Raw genomic sequence first — 14901 nt, 5'->3', positions numbered from 1 at the left:
CAGAAACAGTGGCAGACTTTATTTTTTGGGCTCCTAAATCCCTGCAGACGGTGACTGCAGCCATGAAATAAAAAGTCGCTTGTTCCTTGGAAGAAAAGTTATGACCAACTTAGCATATTAAAAAGCAGAGACATTACTTTGCCAACAAAGGTCTGTCTGGTCAAGGCTATGGTTTTTCCAGTGGTCATATATGGATGTGAAAGTTGGACTATAAAGAAAGCTGAGCACCGAAGAATTGATGCTTTTGAAGTGTGGTGTTGGAGAAGACTCTTGAGAGTCCCTTGGACTGCAAGGAGATCCAACTAGTCCAGCCTAAAGGAAATCAGTCCTTGAATGTTCATTGGAAGCACTGATGTTGAAGCTGAAACTCCAATACTTTGACCACCTGATGCGAAGAGCTGACTCATTTGAAAAGACCATGATGCTGGGAAAGATTGAAGGCGAGAGGAGAAGGGGATGAGAGAGGATGAGATGGTTGGATGGCATCACAGACTAAGCTCCGGGAGTTGGTGATGGACAGGGAGGCCTGGCGTGCTGCAGTCCATGGGGGTCACAAAGAGTCAGACACAACTGAGCCACTGAAATGAACTGAACTGAGTCTTATTCTCTGGGGTTTTTAAGCGTGTTTTTGTTTCTGAATGTTTTTATTTTTTCTTTGAAGGAGGAGAATGTTGTGTGTGTGGTTTCTGCATATATTTAAGCAGGGGTATTTTTCTTTACTTTTTTTTTTTTTTTTTTTTGCTATTCTCCTTTCCTGTTAGTAGTTTTTCAGTGCTTTCTTTCATAGTATTTTTCAAGGTGATTCGTTGATCTCTGGCAGGTAAGCCATTCCTCCCTCCCCCCACCCTCCACAAAGATGGTTTGTTCTCTTCCCCTCTCAGTATTATGATTTTTTTCTTTTATAATCATGTTGGCTTCAGTTCAGTTGTTCAGTTGTGTCCCACTCTTTGCGACTACAGCATACCAGGCTTCCCTGTTCATCACCAGCTCCTGGAGCTTGCTCAGACTCATGTCCATTGAGTCGGTGATGCCATCCAACTGTCTTGTCCTCTGTCATCCCCTTCTCCTTCCGCCGTCAGTCTTTCCCAGCATCAGGGTCTTTTCCAATGAGTTGGTTTTTCACACCAGGTGGTCAAAGTATTGGAGTTTCAGCTTCAGCATCAGTCCTTCCAATGAATATTCAGGACTGATTTCCTTTAGGATGGACTGGTTGGATCTCCTTGCAGTCCAAGGGACTCTCGACAGTCTTCTCCAGCATCACAGTTCAAAAGCGTCAATTCTTTGTTCCTCAGCTTATGCATATGTGACTACTGGAAAAAACATAGCTTTGACTAGACAGACCTTTGTTGGCAAAGTAATGTCTCTGCTTTTTAATATGCTGTCTAGGTTGGTCATATCTTTTCTTCCAAAGAACAAGTATCTTTTAATTTCATGGCTATAGTCACCATCTGCAGTGATTCTGGAGCCCAAGAAAATAAATTCTCTTACTGATTCCATCATTTCCCCATCTATTTGCCATGAAGTGATGGGTGAAAGTCATGTTCGACTCTTTGAGATCCTTCTCCAGACCAGAATACTGGAGTGGGTAGTCTTTCCCTTCTCCAGGAAATGTTCCCAACCCAGGGATCGAGCCCAGGTCTCCCAAGTTGCAGGTGGATTCTATCAGGGAAGCCGAAGTGATGGGACCAGATGGCATAATCTTAGTTTTTTGAATGTTGAGTTTTAAGCCAACTTTTTCAGTCTCCTCTTTCACTTTCATTAAGAGGCTCTTTAGTTCTTTTTCGCTTTCTGCCATAAGGGTGGTGTCATCTGCATATTGAGGTTATTGGTATTTTTCCCGGCAATCTTGATTCCAGCTTGTGCTTCATCCAGCCTGGCATTTCTCATGATGTATTCTGTATATAAGTTAAATAAGCAAGGTGACAATATACAGCTTTGACATACTCCGTTCCCAATTTGGAACCAGTCTGTCGTTCCATGTCTGGTTCTAACTGTTGCTTCTTGACCTGCATACATATTTCTCAGGAGGCAGGTCAGGTAGTCTGGTATTCCCACCTCATTCAGAATTTTCCACGGTTTATGGTGATCCACACAGTCAAAGGCTTTGGTGTAGTCAATAAAGCACAAGTAGATATTTTTTCTGGAACCCTCTTGCTTTTTACGATGATCCAACGGATGTTGGCAATTTGATCTCTGGTTCCTCTGCTTTTTCTAAATCCAGCTTGAACATCTGGAAGTTCACAGTTCACGTACTGTTGAAGCCTGGCTTGGAGAATTTTGAGCATTACTTTCCTGGAGTGTGAGAGGAGTGCAATTGTGCGGTAGTTTGAACATTCTTTGGCATTGCCTTTCTTTGGGATTGGAATGAAAACTGACCTTTTCCAGTCCTGTGGCCACTGCTGAGTTTTCCAAATGTGCTGGCATATTGAGTGCAGCACTTTCACAGCATGACGTTAGAATTTTCTATAGCTCAGCTGGAATTCTGTCACCTCCACTAGCTTTGTGTATACTGATGCCTCCTGAGGCCCACTTGACTTTGCACTCCAGGATGTCTGGCTCTAGATGAGTGATCACACCATTGTGATTATCTGGGTTGTTAAGATCTTTTTTGTATAGTTCTTCTGTGTATTTTTGCTACCTCTTTTTACTATCTTCTGCTTCTGTTAGGTCCATACCATTTCTGTCCTTCACCATGTCCATCTTTACATTAATGTTCCCTTGGTGTCTCTAATTTTCTTGAAGAGATCTCTAGTCTTTCCCATTCTATTGTTTTCCTCTATTTCTTTGCATTGATCACTGAGGAAGGCTTTCTTATCTCTCCTTGCTATCCTTTGGAACTCTGCATTCAGATGGATATATCTTTCCTTTTCTCCTTTGCCTTTTGCTTCTCTTCTTTTCTCAGCTATTTGTAAGGCCTCCTCAGACAACCATTTTGCCTTTTTGCATTTCTATTTCTTGCGGGTGGCTTGATCACTGCCTCCTGTAGAATGTCATGAACCTCCATCCATAGTTCTTTAAGCACTCTATCAGATTTTAATCCCCTGAATCTGTCACTTCCATGGTATAATCGCCTGTTGGTTTAACTAAATGCAGTTTAAAATACCCTCCACCCAAGTATCCTGTGTTTTTCTTTTTGAGTAAAGGCTTTTTGTGTTTTACCTTTTTCTGGGTGGATGAGGCTAGGAACAAGCCATAGGAATGGCTTTCTGGATGGCTAAGTGGGTAAAGAATCCCCTGCAGTGCAAGAGATGCAGTAGACGTGAGTTCAGTCCTTGGGTCAGGAAGCCACTGCAGCGTTTTTTTTTTTTTACTCCAGTATCCTTGTCTGGAGAATCCATCCCCCTGGCCAAAGGATCCTGGTGGGCTACATTCAATAGGGTCGCAAAGAGTCGGACACCGGACTAAGTGACTGAGCATTTCCCACATATTGCAGGGAAATACATACACACCTTTGATACTCAACTGGTTGACATACAGGTCTTGTTATGAGTAATAGGATAGGAAGAGTTACAAGGAAAATGGATTCAAAGTAGCTTTAAACATAATTTTGTTTTAGGGCTTCCCTTTGTGGCTCAGATGGTAAAGAATCCACCTGCAATGAGGGAGACCTGGGTTCAGTCCCTGGGTTGGGAAGATCCCCTGGAGAAGGGAATGGCTACCCATTCCAGTATTCTGGCCTGGAGAATTCCATGGACAGAGAAGCCTCGCAGTCTATGGTTCATGAGGTCCGTGAGGTCACAAAGAGTCAGATGCAACTGAGGGACTTTCATTAGTTGTTTTAAGATGGTTTGTTCTTTCTCCCCCTCAGTGGTATGACTTTTTCTTTTATTATTATGTTGGTTTAACTAAATGCAATTTAAAATCAGCCAAGAAAAAATAAACAGTCAATCTAAGATAGACTTCCAGGGCAGTTCAGTGGCCTGGGTTCAGTCCCTGGTCAGGAAACTAAGATCCCACATGTCTTCAAGTGCAGCCAACAAAAAAAATTTTTTTCAATCTTAAGAAAGAAATGGAAAATTTTATTCGCGCCAACCTGAGGATTATAACCTATGAGACAGTCTCTCAGAAAGTTCTGAGGACTATTCTGCTATTAGAGGTCAAAGTACAGTTACAGAAGTTTTTGAGACAAAGGATTATACCTCAGATTAACACGTTGACAGTTTATATAGTCCAGCAAGGTGAATTGTGGGTCATCGTGACCCCTTACAGGATTGAGAAAAGGACCCCTAACAAGTTACCTTACTGGTGCCAGGAGGAAATCAATTTTTTTTAGGGGGGAGGTACATAGGAATTCTTGTGTCAAAGGCAATCTATTAATGTATAATACAGATACATAATGCACGCTAAAGGGGAGTGTTAGTGGCTCAAATGGCAGGGAAAATTTGGTATACTTTTCTTGTTCTGTCTTAAAAGTAATTTTTTTTTCATCACCGATATGTACTGCTCATATCTACGTTCAAGTGAGTAACCAGCAGAGGTTCTAAAAGTAAAGAGTCAAATTAAAATTCAGGATTTTAGAAGGTTAAATTAAAAATGACAGTAATAAATAACCTCATCCACAGATGCTTGGTGTCATATTTATAAGGTTAGAAAACTAATTTGATACATCCCAGCACACCTTGGTCTTATAGGAGTCAGGAAGAAGTGTTAGTGTCTTTTAGAGACAGAAGATAAGAGCTTCAGATTAAGTACTGATTTGTAATAGGCTAAGAATGTGAAGTCTTAGTTCCTTAAAGAAAAAATAAAAACTCTTAAAGAGTATTCAGATTTTTAAAAGTTGTATATAAAACGGCATTTTGAAAATGCATTTATATGTTATTTCTGAAAAGAGAAGAATGTGGAAAAAATGCCACCATCAATAAAATGTGGGAGACTGCAGCAAGGTAAGGGGCTAGAGATACAGTGGTAAACAAGACCTGAATCTGTTACTGAACTCAGGTCTGGCAGCCGGCTGCTTGAAAATCAGTGCTCAAGAGGCAAGTGTTGGTAGAAATGGAAAACATTGCTTTTAATCAGAATACCAGCAATCTGGGGAGAAGCTGGACTCACAGCCCTGAAAACCAGCTCCTAGGTTCTGCTGGGCCATAAAAGTTTTTAACAGGGAAAAGGGACGTAAGCTCAGTTAATGGTTGGAGATAGGGGGTCAGAGTCATCATCATTATCCCCCCTGCTTGCAGGCTTGTTGACTTCTTGTTATTTTTGTTTAGATGCTATCTTGTTTACACAGTTTGTTCCATACAGTTTGAAGATTACTAAAGGGGAAACTGGGGAAGAGATCTGGCCACCTGTTAATTATTTATTCTTCATTTCTACATCTTTGATATACAGAGAGAACCAACAGGTTAGGCAAGGTATTGTGTGATCAAAAGATACGGAAGGGAAAAAAAAAAGATTTGGAAGGTGTGCTAGGGCCAGGAGATGAGTGGAGTGTGGGGATGCCTAGTTTAAGGTTACTTGCTGTATAGCTTTGCTAAAGTGACAAGACAAAGGGGACCTCCTGCAAAGAGCTCCTGCAAAGAGCTGCCAAAAGGTGCGCACTCTTTTTGCTTTAAACACCTCACAGTTTAGAAGGGAGAAGTAAATGCATTTATAACACAGTAGGTAGAGGCACTTAGAAAGGTAATTAGGGAAACAAAACACAGTGTGGTCACTGTTAGCTGGGAAGCTGACGGGAAGCATCCAAAGAGGTAAGGAGAGCTGAGAAACTGCTCAAAGGAGGCCAAAGGTTGGCGTGGAATGTGAGGGGTCCCCAGAAAGGTTGGAGGAAAGGAGAAAGGATGCGGAAGGGCTGAGACCAGAGACAAGGGGCTCTTGTGTGAAAATGACTGGAAGGGACCTTATAACTCTTTAAGACTTAAGGAACTGCTCAACTAGAGGTGGTAGGATGAGATGAAATGATAGTCACCTTATTCATGTTCATTTCAGTTCAGTTCAGTCGCTCAGTCTTTACGACCCCATGAATTACAGCATGCCAGGCCTCCCTGTCCATCACCAACTCCCAGAGTTCACTCAGACTCACGTCCATCGAGTCAGTGATGCCATCCAGCCATCTCATCCTCTGTCGTCCCCTTTTGCTCCTGCCCCCAATCATGTTACTGTGATGCAATGAAAAAATGTGGTTGATTCAGAAAACCACGGACTGCATGTTCACAGAGCACTGTGCTTTCTGGCATGCTGGAAGACCTGGGGCAGAAACCTCTTTACAACAGGAAGTTAAGTGACAGTTACACAGCATCGTAGGTAAGGTGTGTTCTTTGAGGAGAAGCTGGGACTAACTTTTGCCACAAGTAAATGGTTGGCTTCCTGTGAGATGTGGAAGCCAGGAAGATCAGTCATTCACGACCAAAGTTTGAGATGGTGTATGTAATGCTTTCTTAGAGAAATGAACTTGACTGGAGCTCAGGCCGCCTGATGCAGACACCGTGGTTTTCCAGAAAGAACCGGGCTTGATCAAGTGCCACAGGTACCTAGTAGCACCTGTGGTTCCCTTGAGGAGCTTTGTGACAGGTGCTCCAGCCAGCTGTGTGAGAATGGGGACATAACCACACCCTTTCCCTTTAGAGCAGGAAGTGAGACCATGGGTTAAAATGCCTTATTCGTGGAGAAGACGTTCATAAACCACCGTGGGTGCCTTTGTTACTATGCAGGATTAGACTAGTTCTCTGTGTTTTCTCCTCCCCCCTCGCCCCCACCTCTCTTTCAAGACAAAAGAAACCTGGCCTCTCCAAGCAGGCGGACTTCAGCAGGCAGAGGCCGTCCACGCGGACCGGTGGCAGGAAGCGTGCGCTCGGCCTGCAGAGGGGCGCGGCGACCCTGCCTGGGTGCGGAGCTCGGGATGCGGTGGCTGGGGCGACGGCAGGCTGGAGTAGGAGTCGGAAGCGGCCGCCTGCGATTGGGTGCCAGGAAGCCGTATGCTAATGAGGCGTACTGCGGCTTTGAAGTGTTTCTGGGCTATTTCCGAGCGAATATGGTATTTTGAAGTTTGCCGTTTTACCAAGTTTCAGGATGTAATATGGAAAATGTTTGTGAGGCGGCGAGGGGAGCGACACAAGTGTGGCCGTCAGTAGAAAGTGAGCGGCTCCCGCAGACCCAGCAGCGGCTGGCCGGTAGAAGTTAAGACTATACTTTCAGGGATCATTTCTATAGTTTGTTACTAGAGAAGTTTCTCTGATCGTGTAGAGCACCCGAAACCACGAGGAAGAGACGCAGCGTTTTCTCCTGAGCGTGAAGTTGGCGTTTGGTGCTGTTTGATGCAGCTGCCATCGGCCGTTGATGATCGTTCTTCTCTCCCGTCTGGGAGAGTTAGAGGGAGAAAACGCCGTCTGAGTGGTTTCGTTTCTATTTGATGTTCTGAAAAATGAGACTTCGTTGGCTTTGGTAATCTTGTTATCTGTATGAGATTTTTCTTAGGTTCTGTTACGCGGTGTTGTGTTTGGAGTAGGCTTGGCTTGGCTTCCTCCTGTTTCAGGAAGTGGAACACATGGCAAGCGTTTGCGGAGCACTGTAAGGGTTTTTCAGTGGTTGTCTTATTTGTAAAAATGAACGTTAGAGTTAGTTTACCGCTGTGGACTGTAGCTTCAGCATCTAGTCATTCCAGTGAATGTTCAGGTCTGATTTCTTTTAGGGACTGAGCGGCTGGATCTCCTTGCAGTACAAAGGGACTTTTTCAACACCATAGTTCAGGTCTTCGGCACTCAGCTTTTTTTAGTAGTCGAATTCTCACATCTATATGTGACTACTGGCAAAACTCTTTCTTTGACTGGAGTGGACTGTTTAGGGTTAGTTATGGTTTTTCCTTCAAGGAGTGAAGGTGTCTTTTACTTTCATAGCTGCAGTCACCATTTGCACTGTTTTTGGAGCCCAAGAAAACAGTTTATCATTGTTTCCATTGTTTTCCCATCTATTTGCTGTGAAGTGATGGAACCAGATGCCATGATCTTAGATTTCTGAATGTTGAGTTTTAAGCCAACTTTTCCACTCCTCTTTCACTTCATCAAGAGCCTCTTTAGTTCCTCTTTGCTTTTTGCCATAAGGGTGGTGTTATCTGCCTATCTGAGATTGTTGATATTTCTCCTGGCAATCTTGATTCTAGCTTGAACTTCATTCAGCCCACCTTTTCGCATGATGTACTCCGCATGTAAGTTAAATAAGCAGGGTGACAATATACACCCTTCACATACTCTTTTCCCAATTTTGAACCAATTTGTTGTTCCATGTTTGGTTCTAACTTGCTTCTTGACCTGCATACAGATTTCTTGGGACACAGGTCAGGTGGTCTGGTATTCCCATCTCTTCAAGAATTTTCCAGTTTGTTGTGATCCTTAGCGTAGTCGATGAAGCAGATGTAGATGTTTTTCTCGAATTCTCTTGCTTATTCTATGATCCAACAGATGTTGGCAATTTGATCTCTGGTTCTTCTGCTTTTTCTAAATCCAGCTTGAACATCTGGAAGCTCTCAGTTCCTGTACTGTTGAAGCATAGCTTGGATAATTTTGAGCATTACTTTGCTAGAGTGTGAGAGGAGTACAATTGTGCAGTAGTTTGAACATTCTTTGGCATTGCCTTTCTTTGGGATTGGAGTGAAAACTGACCTTTTTCAGTTCTGTGGCCATGGCTGAGTTTTCCAAATTTGCTGTCATATTGAATGCAGAAATTTAAGAGCATCATCTTCTAGGATTTGAAATAGCTCAACTGGAATCCCATCACCTCCACTAGCTTTGCTCGTAGTGATGCTTCCTAAGGCCCACTTGACTTTGCACTCCAGGATGTCTGGCTCTAGATGAGTGATCACACCATCGTGGTTGTCTGTGTCACGAAGATCTTTTTTGTATAGTTCTTCTGTGTATTCTTGCCATCTCTTCTTAGTATCTTCTGCTTCTGTTAGGTCCATACCATTTCTGTCCTTTATCGAGCCCATCTTTGCATGAAATGTGTTCCCTTGGTATCTCTAATTTTCTTGAAGAGATCTCTAGTCTTTCCCATTCTTTTGTTTTCCTCTGTTTCTTTGCCTTGATCGCTGAGGAAGGCTTTCTTATCTCTCCTTGCTATTCTTTGGAACTCGGCATTCAGATGGATATATCTTTCCCTTTCTCCTTTGCCTTTAGCTTCTCTTCTTTTCTCAGCCTCTGCAGACAACGTTTTTGCCCTTTTGCATTTCTTTTTCTTGGGGATGGTCTTGATCACTGCCTCCTGTACACTGTCATGAACCTCCATCCATAGTTCTTCAGGCACTCTATCAGATTCTAATGCCTTGAATCTATTTGTCACTTCCACCCTATTACCGTGATTTAGATCATACCTGAATGGTCTAGTAGTTTTCTGTAGTTCCTTCAGTTTAAATTTGAATTTGGCAATAAGGAGTTCGTGATCTTAAGCGCTCTCTTAAGGTTACTATTTTCAGTCTTACGTGCTAGTGTAGCAGCGGGGTCGTTCAACATGAAACTCGTTTTTTGTTTTTTTAAACATGTATGTGTCATGTATATATTTAATATATGTGTATGTGTGTGTGAAGTCGCTTCAGTGTTGTTTGACTGTGACCCTGTGGGTTGTAACCAGCCAGGTTTCTCTGTCCATGGGGTTTTCCAGGCAAGAACGTTGGAGTGGGTTACCATGCTCTCTTCCAGGGGATTTTCCCGAGCCAGGGATCAACCACATCTCTTACATCTCCTTCATAGGCAGGCGGGTTTGTTCCCACTATCGCTGTTCATTAATGTTAAACCCCTTTTATTCTCTGTTACTATTCCTCATCCTCTGGGGTCTGGAAGGATTTTCATGGCTGTACTTAAAAAAACTTGTATCTGTACCTTTTCAAGAGATTGTTGAACCTTGAAAATTAATCCTTTAATCCTATTTATCGCATATTCCTTTTCTCACATTTTCATTTATTTCATCAAGGATATTTGCTTGATTGTATTTGCTTCTTCAAAGTTTTTGATTACTTTTATTTTACATAAATTTCCATTTCCTCTATTTTTAGGGTTATTTTGAAGATTAAATGGTGTGATCCATGTACATGGCCTGGAAGCACTGTAGAAGTAGTGCTTAGAAATACTATTACAGTACTATAGAAATAGTAGTTTCCTAATGAACGAGGGAAACCACACTTAAGTAATTTTTTTATTTTGTTAGGAGTTGAGGTACATAATCTTTCTTACTTACCTGACAGATTTTTTGTTCTTTTTACTCATGTCCGACTCTTTGGACCTTAATGGCCAGCAGCCTACCTCGGCTCCTCTGTCTTCTGCTCTCTCCCAGAGTTTGCTCAAATTCATGTCCATTGAGTCAGTGATACTCTCTGACCATCTCATCTTCTGCCTCCCTCTTCTCCTTTTGCTTAAAAAATTTACCAGCATCAAGGTCTTTTCCAATGAGTCGACTCTTCCCATTACGTGGCCAGAGAATAGAATAGAAACTTCAGCTTCATCATCAGTCCTTCCAATGAATATTTAAGGTTGATTTCCTTTAGGATTGACTGGTTTGGTCTCCTTGCAGTCCCAGGGATTCTCAAGAGTTATCTCCAACACCACAGATTGAAAGCCTTTATTCCTCGGGCCTCAGCCTTCTTTATGGTCTAACTCTCCCATCCGTACATGACTGCTGGAAAAATCATAGCTTTGACTCGGACAGTATGAAAAGGAGGCCAGGTAGCCAGTGCTTAAAAGGCCCAAACTCCTTGGTGCTCTGGGATAAACCCTGTGCCTTTCTTCACCACAGCCTGTGTCAGTAGATTGGCTTTACTGCATGTGGACCCAAGTTTGGTTTGGTACCAACAGTTTGAAAATCATTTATATGGTATTTCTGAAATAAGAAGAATGTTGGAAAATGCTGCCATCCATAAAAAGTGTGTGGCTGCCATGGATCCAACGGAGGTTGCCAGGTTAAAGTCAAGACTGGTTTTAGGAGTTATTATTTCTATAATCTGCTGTTACTAGAGACGTTTCTGTGTGGAGTCCTCGAAATCTGAAATCCACAAGGAGGTACGTTCTCTTGAGTGTCAGCTCAGCTGTTGGTGCTGCTAATTGCCATTTGCCGCTGATGACTGTGCATTTCCTCGGGAGGAGTATGAGGCAGGGGACTCTTCTGAGTGGTTCACCCCCTGTTACTGTCCCAGAAGGTAGATGGATATTTGCCATTAGGAGCTGTTTTCTGTTTTTTTTTTTTCACATGTTCAAGTTATACAATACTTTTTAACCTATGTAATAGATGTTGTGTTTTTTTCCCCTACCTAACTTTTGTGTAAGCTGTGGTTTTTCTTTCTTTTGACCACACCATGCGGCCTATGGGATCTTAGTTCCCTGACCAGGGATGGAACCCACACTGCCTGCAGTGAAAGCATGGAGTCTTAACCACTGGACCACCAGGGACGTCCTAAACTGTGATTTTTCCTTGAAATGAAGGAAAATTTGTCGGATGCAGTTTGGTGTTTTAGTTTCCTGATTGAATTTATGGGTATTATGATTTGAGGGTTTATTTTCATGCTTGGGTGGGCCGACCAAGGGTATTGAAACAGTTACTTTCCCCTTCTCTACTCTCCTATTAGCCAGGTCACTCCTTCCTGACACATGTAGGCAGACCCCTTCCTGTCCTTTACGGTGATTTATTTCTCCATATCTCAGTTCAAGGTAAGGAAATAAGACGTGTGTGTGAATGCTAAGTCACTTCAGTCCTGTCTGACCCTTCGTGACACTACGGACCATAGCCTGCCAGGCTCCTCTGTCCTTGGGATTCTCTAGGCAAGAACACTGGAGTCGGTTGCAGTTTTCTCCTCCGGGGGGATCATCCAACCCGGGGATCGAACCCCTTGTGTCTGATGTCTCCTGCATTGGCAGGCAGGTTCTCGGCCACTAGTGCCACCTGGGAAGCCCACAGGACTTTAGCCCAAAAGAGGAATGACGGAAGGCAGAATTTGGCAAAAGGTGGTGGACAGAAAACTAAAGGTGGTGGGCACTGTTGAAAGAGTGACATCAGCTGTACATTTGAAGGTCACTCTAAAGGCTGTGTGGCGGGAGTTCCTGGTGGACCAGTGGTTAAGAACCCACCTGCCAATGTAGGGGACACAGATTCCACCCTTGCTCTGGGAAGGCTCCACATGCCACAGAGCAATTAAGTCTGTGTGCTCTGCAGCCTGTGTTCTTCATCGGGAGAAGGAGAAGCCTGCACACTGCAACGAAGAATAGCCCCTGCTCGTTGCAACTACAGAAAGCCCCCGTGCTGCAATGAAGACCTGCACAATCAAAAATGAAATGAATAAATAAATTAATTAATAAAAATAAATAAAAGCTATGTTGTGATTATACTTCTGGGGAGGGGTGGGGTGCCCAATGTGGGGACCACTGAAACATACTGCATGCATCTCCCTGGCAGATGATGGTAGGGATGATAGAGAAAGACGAGATCTGAAAGAGATGTTAAGTGGCAGGGTTGACAGGACTTGGGGGTTGGTTTGTTGATGAAACTTCAATTCAATGTCAAGAAGAAACAAAAATTTTATTTTAACCAGTCTGAAGGTTATAACTTGAGAAGCAGATTCTCAGAAAGCAATTAGAAGGTAAAGACACAATTACATACCTTCTTCAAAGAATTGTGCATCAAAATGACATACTGAGGGCTTCTCTGGTGGTACAGTGTACAGTGTTGGCAGGAGACATAGGTTCCATCCCTGGTCCAGGAAGATTCCTCATGCCAAGGGCAACTAAATCCTGTGTGCCACAACCAGTGAACTGCGCCACTCCCGCCCCACGCCGCAGAGTCCACGCTCTGAAACAAGAGAAAATGAAGAGTAGACCCCACTCACTACATCTCAAGACCCTGAGCACAGCAACGAATAACCTGGGCAACCAAAAATAAATAAATTTTAAAATGATTTTTAAAAAGTAAATATTAATATTTTACATAAAGTTCACCGAAGAACAGGTAGTCCAGGTGAACTGGAACAGGTACAAAGTAAGCAGTAAGTGACCAGCCTCTGCTATAGAGTAGAGCAAGAATACAATTCTTTTAAGAAGTCTCATTGCAAGTGTTAGAAGGAAAAAACATGGTTTTTTGCAACCTCCACAGAGCAACTAAGCCCAACTGCTCTAGAGCCCGAGCTCTGCCTCAAGAAAGAAAAACCTAAAAACCTAAACACCGCAGCGAAGAGTAGCCCTGCTTGTTGATGTTGTTTTCTCCACTTAAATGCAACCTCCAAAGAGAGGCCTTCCCTGAGCACCCAAATCTGAAGTGGCCGTCAAATCCCTCTCTGGACTCTTATCATCCTCTGCATGCCTCATCGTCTCATCCTCTGGGTAATTGTTGCCATCTCTCTCCCCTAGCAGGGTGTAAGCTTTTTGTGAGAGTAGGGGCCTCTGTTTGCCTAGTACCTAGAGTAATCTTTAGCACATAGAAAGCCAAACCAGAATGATGGTTAAGGTGACACCTACCAGCTCTGCTATTGACAGACCTCAGGCCAGTTACCCGAGGCCTTTCTGTGCCTTAGTCCCCCATCCATAAAAATGGGACGATTATACTCGTATTGGTCTCATAGTTAAAGCAGTTAAAATGATGAATGGTGCTGGCAAACTCACAATAAATAGTAGCTAGTTTTGTCAGAGTTAGCACTCAGGTATTTGTCAGGAGAAGAAATGATGTCAAAGACAGCAGCCAGCTTTATTTTAAAAAATCAGAAAGTGTGAACAGGTAGTGCAATCCTGTGGCCAAAACCCCAAAGGTTCTGTTTTCCAGAGCTGGTTGTCAGCCACCCAGTCCTCGTCTCTGCCTTAGTCATGGTGATCTCTTATGAGAGTTTTAAAGTCTGACTTCTTGAATAGGCTTGAATGCAGCCGCTCGTGAGTTTGAGTGAACTCCTGGAGTTGGTGATGGACAGGGAGGCCTGGCGTGCTGCGATTCATGGGGTCTCAGAGTTGGACACGACTGAGCAACTGAACTAAACTGAACTGACTGAAGGTTGAGTAATCAGTGGAATCAGCTAGGTTCTCAGGAGCAAAGACCCTCCCTTTCCTTTTCAGGGGCAGGGCGGCTTTAGTCCATCTGTGCAGCAAGCGCCTCCTGGGCTTTAAAGACTGGGGTTGTGATTGGCTGTCACTCTGTATTATGTAAATTAAGTTTGATTTTTTAAAAAGTGTTAAATTACATTTTCAGTGAAAATGTTCAAATGAGTTGATAAGTGACAGCATTTGAAAGCTGTATTGCAAGAGCTCTTTCTGCTTTTTTTCCCAGCAGAAGAAAAAATGACGAAGTGGTGGGGAAACTGTGTTGCCCTCAGTGAAAAGTGCACAGCTAGCACAGACCTGGCAGCGGCCGGGGGCTGGAGGTTAAGACTATACTTTCAGGGATCATTTCTATAGTTTGTTACTAGAGAAGTTTCTCTGAATGTGTAGAGCACCCGAAACCATGAGGAGGAGATGTAGTGTCCTCTCCTGAGCGTGAAGCTGGTCCTTGGTGTTGCGTCTGCAGCTGCCACTGGCCATTGATGATCGTTCTTCTCTTCCTTTGGGAGAGTAAGAGGGAGAGGACACCGTCTGAGTGGTTTCACTTACAATTGATCTTTCCCTAAGAAAAGGAATCATTTTATGTTTCTTATTTAACTCACCTGTGTTTTAGCTATGTTTTAAAAACGTGTACCTCATCAGGCTTAATTTACATAATGTAGAGTGACAGCCAGTCACAACCCAAGTCTTTATAAGCCCGGAAGGCATTTGCTGCATAGATTGACTAATGCGGGCCCCGCCCCTGAAAGCTGTAAAGGAAACAGATGTGAATACCTGACCAAATGACATGCCTTTTGAGAAATCTATATTCAGGTCAGGAAGCAACGGTTAGAACTGGACTGACTGTTAGAACAACGGACTGGTTCCAGATAGGAAAAGGAGTACGTCAAGGCTGTATATTGTCACCTTGATTATT

At 43.3% G+C, this 14901-nt stretch overlaps 1 protein-coding gene and 2 non-coding genes across 4 annotated transcripts in view; all 3 read left to right on the top strand.

The window, feature by feature from the left end:
- The window catches only part of TEX14 (testis expressed 14, intercellular bridge forming factor), a 109512-nt gene that overhangs the window by 23396 nt on the left and 71215 nt on the right, over positions 1 to 14901 (top strand). The gene's annotated exons all lie outside the window — the stretch shown is intronic.
- LOC113878711 lies at positions 7116 to 7331 on the top strand. Its single transcript, XR_003507127.1, has one exon. It is a non-coding gene; the product is annotated as a small nucleolar RNA U3 (small nucleolar RNA).
- LOC113878708 lies at positions 14312 to 14525 on the top strand. The gene has a single exon (XR_003507124.1). It is a non-coding gene; the product is annotated as a small nucleolar RNA U3 (small nucleolar RNA).

The sequence above is a fragment of the Bos indicus x Bos taurus genome, chromosome 19 (genome assembly GCF_003369695.1).
Source record: "Bos indicus x Bos taurus breed Angus x Brahman F1 hybrid chromosome 19, Bos_hybrid_MaternalHap_v2.0, whole genome shotgun sequence".
Taxonomy (NCBI): domain Eukaryota; kingdom Metazoa; phylum Chordata; class Mammalia; order Artiodactyla; family Bovidae; genus Bos; species Bos indicus x Bos taurus.
The sequence above is the reverse complement of the archived record's forward strand: the minus strand, read 5'-3'. Positions and strand labels throughout refer to the sequence as shown.